The sequence below is a fragment of the Lathamus discolor genome, chromosome 3, assembly GCF_037157495.1.
Source record: "Lathamus discolor isolate bLatDis1 chromosome 3, bLatDis1.hap1, whole genome shotgun sequence".
Classification (NCBI taxonomy): domain Eukaryota; kingdom Metazoa; phylum Chordata; class Aves; order Psittaciformes; family Psittacidae; genus Lathamus; species Lathamus discolor.
The window spans coordinates 103,505,540-103,514,082 of NC_088886.1; the positions used below are offsets into that span (position 1 = coordinate 103,505,540).

Here is an 8,543-nt window from a genome sequence, read left to right on the forward strand (position 1 = left end):
GGGAGGGCACTGGGATTTGATTAGGTATCAACAGTTTGTGTTGTTGAACCATAAAGGGCAGTTAAATAAGCACACATGACTGTGGGGTGCATCCTTGACTTGCATCAGCTGCACGAACAGCATGAAGGGGCCCTTATCAAGGCTAAGTTGAGGACCTGCCCCCTCCTCTTCCACACTACATGTGGGAGAGACCCTCATTCCTCACTTACAAGCAGGCAAATCACACATGCACGCACACTCCTGGGTTATAATTAAATTAAAATCTCGCTAATTTGGACGCGTACCTATCATGTTCTCTTCTAGGAAGAAACTATTATTTCTTCTTTTATTCCTTTCTGCTTGAATCCCAAGCTATCAATGGCTTTCAAAGAAAAAGGAGTTTTTCTTTAGAAAAAAGTCTATTCACATTATTCATGATTTATATCAAGAAGGGACCTTTCCTCTTTCAACTAGCAAAAAAGGGGGAGTTTGATCTTTCTCAAAATCATTTGAGAACCTTGTACATTTCTTTCCAGAACTAAAACTTTCTTACAAAGCTTTGGATATTCAGCAGAATAATGACTGTTACATAATTGAAGCTCAATACAATATCATGGGGCTAATAAATGGTTTCCTGGTTCTATAGAAAATGTAACAAATCATAATAGTACTTATTGGGACTAGGCCAGGCACAAATGACAAAGCTGCTTTTGAAAGTGAGTTGTGGCCAGAAATACTCTTGGACCAAAATCATTCTCTTGACTGTCAGGGGGACATTTACTCCCTTTAATTTTCAGCCTAGATTTTATGTTGATCCTGCAGCATTGAATAAAATCAAACCTGACAGAACTGCTACTGCAGCTGTTACAGATGTAATTGTGAAGAAGGCCATTTGAGACAACTCTTGTTTCCCTGAATATGCTATTTGGAAAGTATGCAGATTATATGAAAAATGGCTTTGCATGTCCTTATCGTGTGTTTTTTTAATAGAAGAAAAAGATGCTATATTATTAAGTGGTTTATTAACATTTCTGTTCACAGCTTTTTTACTAAGAAAATAATTGTTCCATTGTGTGCTGCGAAGCTGCCTGTAAACAACTGGCAAAGGGGTATGCTGCTTTGTATTCTTCATGGAGAAAATATCAAATTCAATTGATTAATCAAAGGGGACATCCTTTGATGGAAGGGAATCTTTTCAAACTTTATTAAAAATATTGAATAAACCATGAGCAATCAAAGTTCATAATCTGAACTCCTGCTCTGCTTTCTCGGATACAGTAAACCTTCAAAATAACTCATAAAGCAGGAGATGAGATGTCTGCAATAAAATATATATATATATATATATATAAATACAAGAAAAAGGCAGCTCAGAGCAGCATATTCCAAAACCTTTATCTTGATATGGATCTCAGCTACACCATTGTGCTTCCTTTGCTTATACTGGAGTCACTCTGTATTTCCACTATAGAGGCTGATAATAAGAACTGAGCCTTGGAACTTTTTTCACTGAGTAATTAGGAGCATCCTTGCACCCTCTGTCTTTTCATGGAGGGTTTTCCCCTTATTCTAAAAGAAGAAATCAGATTGCTATCAGCAAAGCTGCCTAGTGATGAAAGATAATCTAGGTATATGACCTGCAGGCTGAATGACTGTCCTCTCTGTTTCGTGTTCCAGGAAGGAAAGTGATCATATGGCCAAATGCAGGATGGCTGGTGGGAATAAAGACAAGTGAAATGGAAATTCCCAGAGCTGAGGAGAAATCAGAACTCAAACAGGTGGGACTATCGTATCTCTATCTTGCAGTTGGCACTAAAATCATGGGCCCTATGTGAAATATTATGTGTAATATTATGCTGTTCAAGATCAAATTCAAGTGGACATTAGCAAATAAAATGCTCATATTTAGCAGCAGAAAAAAGTTACTGGAATCCTTCCAGGTATTTTGATGGGAAGAAGAAAAATAAAAAACAAACAAAAACAATTTAGGGAAAGAATAATTGAAAGTATACCAGCAGAGAGTGAATGAGAGGAAGTGAACACACCAATCATGACACAGTAATATGGTGCCATTTTTAGTTAGGTCACAAGGTAAAGCAAGCTCAGAATAAGAAGCATTGAGGCAGCACAGAGTGAGAGAATGGTGTCCTCTGTGGTCACAGGGGCTCAGATGTAGACTCAAGTGAGACCCTCGGCAAGCAGTTAGCCCGTATAACTGTATGACAGCAACAAGAAACACAAGGATTTCATGGGCACCCTCTGCACAGGCTGAACCTCGCAGAGGGATTTTCACAACTGCACCAGACCAGGAGATGAGAGTGGGTAAAGTACAACTGCCCAAAAGAACTGTTGGGCATCTGTCAGCAAAACCTCTGTCTCTAGTTGAGTCCTTAGCACTGGAAGCAAAGATTTGCAGTGAAGACCCTTGCCAGTTCCCCACCAGGGTAAATACAAAACCTGTAAAACTTCGATTAGTTGTTTGGGTCAAAAGAGATCATACTACACAAAAAGCAACCTTCCTGCGTATTATCCCACCCTCTGCAGTACTGCTGTTGAAAGGGCTTATTCTAAATACTCCGTTCTGATATGAACCACATTAAAAAGAAAAAAGGACACTTTATTAAAAAAGAAGCCCTTTCACAGAGTGACAGATGAATGTAATGACAGATTAATATGAATTTTAAAAACTGAACATTATCCTCCAAAGGGAAAAAGCTCCTAAATACACATGCAAAACAAAGAACGGAAGAGAAAAATCTCTGACAATGCATTGCACAGAATCATTTATTAGGTCTCTGTAAGTGATCATTTACATGAAACTTGCATTTAATCTAGCATTCAACCATTCCCTTTTATCTTTTGGCCACATACGTTTGTGGGAGACAGTGGTCCCGCATCCTGTCTCATCTCCCTTCCCGTACCAAGCTGCTTTTTTTCACTGGAGTATACGTACAGGGGGACATAAGGCAGAGAAGGAAATTTGAATATCCCAGTTTCAAACTGTTTCTGATTCTGGCTTAGACAAAAAGGAGAACAATCACCTCTGCTTTAGAGGTGAGCAAGTTCTTTCAAAACCGAATAAAGCCTCTGTTGTCCTCTTGGCAGTATATCCCTTTTGGGTCAAAGCACAGGGGAACTGTGTAAGCTATAATGCAGTCTAGGGTGCACAGAAATACTAGCTTCATTACACTGTGCTGCTGGACTCTTTCTGGGATGTTAGCTATAGCATGTTGGCTAAATACACAAATTATTTACTTGCGCTGCTGTTGCTAAAGCACCTAAACAAGGTATTTCAGAACTAGTCCCATGTATCTGCACATGTGGCCATCACTGAAATCTTTGCAGTGTGAACTCAGCTTAATGCCCTGGATTTCATCTGAGAACTGTTGCACACCTGGGTTGAGAGCTAAAGCCATCTCCTTGACCTGCTCCTAAAACTAGTTTGCTTGGGGAAGTCAGCATGATGTGAAATTGTCTCCCCTCTCAAAAGAAGGTGGCTTACTCCTTCTCTAGGCCAAATTGACACCTCTTGTCAAACATAGGTGGACAGCAGAGGTATAATACTTCCTTTGGAGATCTCAAAATCTAAGTGCTTCTTTCCCCATGTAACCCCTTGTGGTGTGTGCCCAGCTGCCTTGCTCATCTCCACCACTGATTTCAGTGAATGACAACCGAAGGCATTTCAAACTGAAAGGAGGTATTTAAATACTGTCAGGAACAACAGATAAAATGACCTCAAACAATCCCACATAAAGTCCTTTGTTATTTTCAAAGCACTTTCACAGCTTGACATCTTTCCTTTTTTATATCCAATATAAAATTCAAAATGTTTTATTCCAGTGCAGTACATGAATATAAAATAAAAATATATCAAACTTCACGCTACATTTTTTGTGCTACTGCTTTGAAAAAGGACCTGAAGTACACTCAGTGTAAAGATTGAGAAAATTCCACTTCTCAAACTTTTGTTTCCCATTGTCTTGTACGTTTTTAGAGCAACTTTGCTCAAGCAAGCATGCTTACAGCAGTGAGGAGCAGCCGAGATGCAGATGGCTCTGTGGTCAACAGCTCCAGACTACTTGGGGATGAGCAGACTGAGCTATTTCAGATATCCCTTACACTGGGGTCCCACAGACAGACTGGCTGCCCACTCCCCCAAAACACCATCCCCTGACACCCGTGCTGCTCCTCTCCATGCCCATGGCTTTCTTCCTTTACACATCTTGCCATTACCGTACTCTAGTTGTTGCCAACTTCTTGTCAAAGCCAGAGGTTGTTCTTATGCAGCTGCCAAAGGGGCAGAATCTGTTCCACTCACCTTTACATTCTCATAGGCTCTATATTGCTCCAGTATGACCCTCACCACCACCACTCCTCTCATAGTTACTACCATTACCTGTGTTATTGATATTACTGGGGAACTTACTTCCATACTGCTGCTGTCCTCCTGTCCAGTAAACATGGCATCCTGCTGGTGCTCACTATTTTACAAGGTTTCTTCAGACCTGCTCAGTACACAGCTTAGTACAAGAAGCAGCACAATGACTTCCACGCCGTGCATGGCTTGGGACAAATCAGTCCTTCTGGTCAGGAGCAGGGGAGAGAGCTGGAGTGAAGAAACGCAGTCCCATCTCTCAGAAAAGTACCCGGGGCTGTGCAGTGAGGACCAGCATGAAGGCGCAGGGGCTGGAAATCCCTCCTGGTTTCCTGACACCCTTTCTCTACGATGCAAAAGGTCAGTAGAAATGGTCTGTTGTGGTACTACACCCACAAAGTTGATATCTGATTTCTGCTTTCTCTTCTGCTAATTGCTGCAATTAAATGGCTTTGAAATTATCTCAGAGTAACTGGTTACAGGTTTGGGGGCCATGTGCACACAGAAATTGAAGTAAATCAGTTCAAAGATGTTTGGAGTAGACATAGCTGGCAGCACTCAGCAAAGCAAATAGCTGGGTGAATTTGCATCTTAGTACGTCAAAAATTTTTAAGCTGTGACTTGGAGAAGTCAAGCCAGGAACAATAAGCTTGTCTGGAGAATTCTGGTATTAGAAACTAAAGGATATGGAATTGTGTCCAAGGTAAATATTGACATGACTCAATATGAACTAGTAAAACATTTAATGAAGCTGAAAATAAGGCATCTGGGATAGATGTTTATTGTTAAAAATGAAACATTCAAGCAAAAGTAGCATAGTGATGATGGAGGTTATTCATAGGGAAGCCAAGCTGGGGAAACAGCATCATCTGAAAGAAACTGACTCCAGCTATTTGTGAAACATGGAAAAAAATAGAATTATAACAGAGCTAAAAATGTAAGCGAATAGAAGCAGTCGTTATGAACATTCAGAGTGGATTGTGGAGAATGAATCACACCAAGGGACAAATTACTCAGGTGTCGAGAATAACTCTATTAACTTTGACGGATTTCTGTGTATTTGCCTTTGTGTAATTGAGAGTTTAATCCCCTACACTATATGAGGACTGAATATTAAGAAACTTTGAGAAAAAATATTGACTTTGGTTCATTCCAGTATCATTCACTTGCTGATAGAGTAAGTCACATTAGCTTCACAAGGCATTTCAGGAACACATTAGGAGCCTTTTTCCTTTTGTGCAACAGGGAAAAAAAAAACAAACCCACAAAAAATCTTGTACAGTGCTGTGAAAATAATCAGAAAAGCTCCATTACACTGGAAATGGGAAGAAATTGTGCTGCTATATTGGAAGTCTTACTCACATGCAAGTCTATGGTGTTATCAAAATGCTCTATTGTAAAATCCATCACGCCAGACAGTGGTGAGCCAACATTAAATCACTTTCACCAGTGGTGGGGATACTGGGGAAGAGATGCCAAAAGTTGAAATTGTCTGCTTAGGAGTGTGCTATAAAGCAGCTTTTTTCTACCTCACTTATGCAGGACTGATGCATAAGGACTGATTACATATGAAAGGTATGTTCCCATGTAGCATGCCTATAGTTGTAGTGGCATTGCTATGTTATATATATAGAAAAAAGTAGAGAGCGAGAACATAGCATATATATATATATATGTATATATTTATAAACTCAACAAACTATCTGGTTATTATGTACATGGAGCTGCAGTCCCCCAGATGGATTAAAGTGCAATACAAGGGCACCCATTCCCCCAGCCCCAAGGCCCAGGATAATCCCTATGGCTGACCATGTGGCAGAAGAAATAGAGGCAGGGCAGGAGGAGAAAGAGGGAGGGATGCCCAAGGAAGATGGCAATTAGGAGAGCCTGCCATGCTGGTGCAGTGCTTCCATCTTTGCTCCTTGGCTGCTTCTGAGGGATTCAGGAAAACAGGAATTACAGAGTTTGGCTCTGCTCCATTTCTCAAAACCTTTATCCTAGGAAGTGGCAAATGCTACAATTTCTCTTTGTCCCCCAAGCAATCTTTTGGAAAGATGGGGTCCAAAATAACTTAAGACTTTAAGCTTAACTACCAGCTTCTTGGACTAGATTTAGAAAATCCACAGCCAACCCATGGACTTCCTTTATCTCCTGTTTATTAAGCAGGTTTCCTTTGGCTAGGCTTCTTGTTAAGGCCATGATCAAATCATTGTTGCTGGCAGATTTTATTACTAACATAAACAAATAGCAGGTTATTTTGTTATTGTCCCAAGCTTCAGAGCTGAAGCTGGTCTTAGCATCAGTAGGTTTTACCAGTACTGACATGCAATTGGAATACAAAGGAGATGTTGATAATATAAAACATCTTGTTTATGTAGATCATTGAGAGTCACTTAAATGTTCTCTGCAAAGCACCTTGGCACGTTGATTGACTAGCAACCCCAGCCAAAATAATGCTAGAGCTGCAAATTCTTTGAGAGGTGGCAAAGTGGCATCCCAAAGGGTGCTCTTCCCACCACTGCTCACACCAGAGGAGGATGTTGACACAAGTGGCAGATATGTAGGATTACTCCTGGCACTGCTCTCTGAAACATGATGCAGCAAAGGTCTTCTCTGGGCATAGCAAGAAGGATTTAGTGAATATAAAAATATGTCATAAGCAAATAAGGGCTTTTTGTTGCCACTGCCCCTTCTCCCACTTCCCCTTCCCCCCCACAGTATTTCATTGGTTATGTGCTCATAAAAAAATTAGCTGATTAGCTCACTATCAGAAATGCAAAGCTGCTAACTAAAAGATGTGTGCAAAACTAGATATGTGTAATGCCTTGATAGTGGTAGGGTGAGATTTTTCTTTTTCCTGCTTCCTTAATTTTAAAATCCAGCCAATATAACTTTTTTCTGTCATCACAACATTCGGTGCTTACTCCCATATGTACAGGTTGCAACATCTGCAAGTTTTAAAAATTAATACCAAGTTCTGTAATTGTATAAGCCTGACTCATTTTAATGGTCCTAAACAAGCAAATTGGCTTTGATGCAAACCAAGATGCAGTCAGTAGATAAAGCTCTTTACTTGTACCAAGCAGACTGTTCTAGTGGGTCCGGTATGTCCATTTAGTTAATGCTCATGTGAATGATGATCACAGTGTAAGATCATGCTGTTGAGGAACAGAATGTGGACTTAAGTTGCTGGCACACAGAAACTTAGTAGGTTACCAGTAAGTGGAATCACAGGTATTAAATTGCAAGGCAATTGCATTTGTTAGAGCTTATTTCTGTCACCCACTGTGCATTGAGAAGGTGTTCACAAGGAGAGGGTGGCCTGTTGTCTTCTGCACTGCTAGAGATATTTGTCATCATTGTGCATTGATCACAAGGTGATGCATAAGCAATAGAAAGCTTTGTGGAGGCCAGACAGTCATGCAAGAGGTGATGGAGAGGGCTGTGAGTGTCCTGGCTCTACTCATTAGCCCAGGTCATTGCACTGAGAAGTATTGTGCTGATTACAGAAGAGCTTGTCCAACATGAAGGGAGAGAAAACTCATAATTTGCCTGTTTACAAGTTGCCATTTATTAACTATGCTTCTCTTTGCCATATAGATTTAGTGTTAAAAACTGAAAGTTAAACATTTAACTCTTTTAACTGTGTCTAAAAATACAATGGTTGTGTTGTGGGGGAGAATTTGCCACAATAGAGGGATTCCTGGAACTGCCTGTTTATCTGTGGCTGCAGCCAGTTAGCATCCTCCACTGGACAGCTTGTTGTTGCTGCGATGCATGTTCTGGAAGCAGACAGGCAGCAGTCTGAGACTGCTTCCCAAGAGCAGCTGCCCCTGTATTTGCAGCTCTAGGACTAGTTCTTGGTCCCTATAGTCCTTGTACTTTCCTCCAGCGTCTTCCTGTGAAGAGAGGTCTTAGCATCAATGTGGCTGATGCTACAGTCCAGATAGTTTAAAAGTTAAATCAAACAAGAGCATAAACTGTGGGCCATGCAAGACACAACACAAGTAATCACTGCTAATGTGTTCCAAGGAGCATGTCACCTGTCTCTTGGCTTCCTTTTTTTCCTTTAATTCTTGTATTTCTAGGTTTGGTGTTTAAAGTTTCATTTTGTCTCTCTGAAAAGCATATTGTATGTGGCTGTGTACTTGACTTTCATGTATCTTACTGAAAGGCATAAAATGACCTA

The 8,543-nt window shown here is 40.5% G+C and overlaps 1 protein-coding gene across 1 annotated transcript in view; it reads left to right on the top strand.

The window, feature by feature from the left end:
* CABCOCO1 (ciliary associated calcium binding coiled-coil 1) overlaps positions 1 to 4,498 on the top strand; it is a 68,530-nt gene extending 64,032 nt beyond the window's left edge. The window contains exons 8-9 of the transcript XR_010610771.1: positions 1,657 to 1,757; positions 4,473 to 4,498. The gene's annotated coding sequence lies outside the window, so the exon portion shown is untranslated. The remainder of the gene's footprint in view (positions 1 to 1,656; positions 1,758 to 4,472) is intronic.
* The last annotated feature ends 4,045 nt before the right edge of the window (positions 4,499 to 8,543 follow it).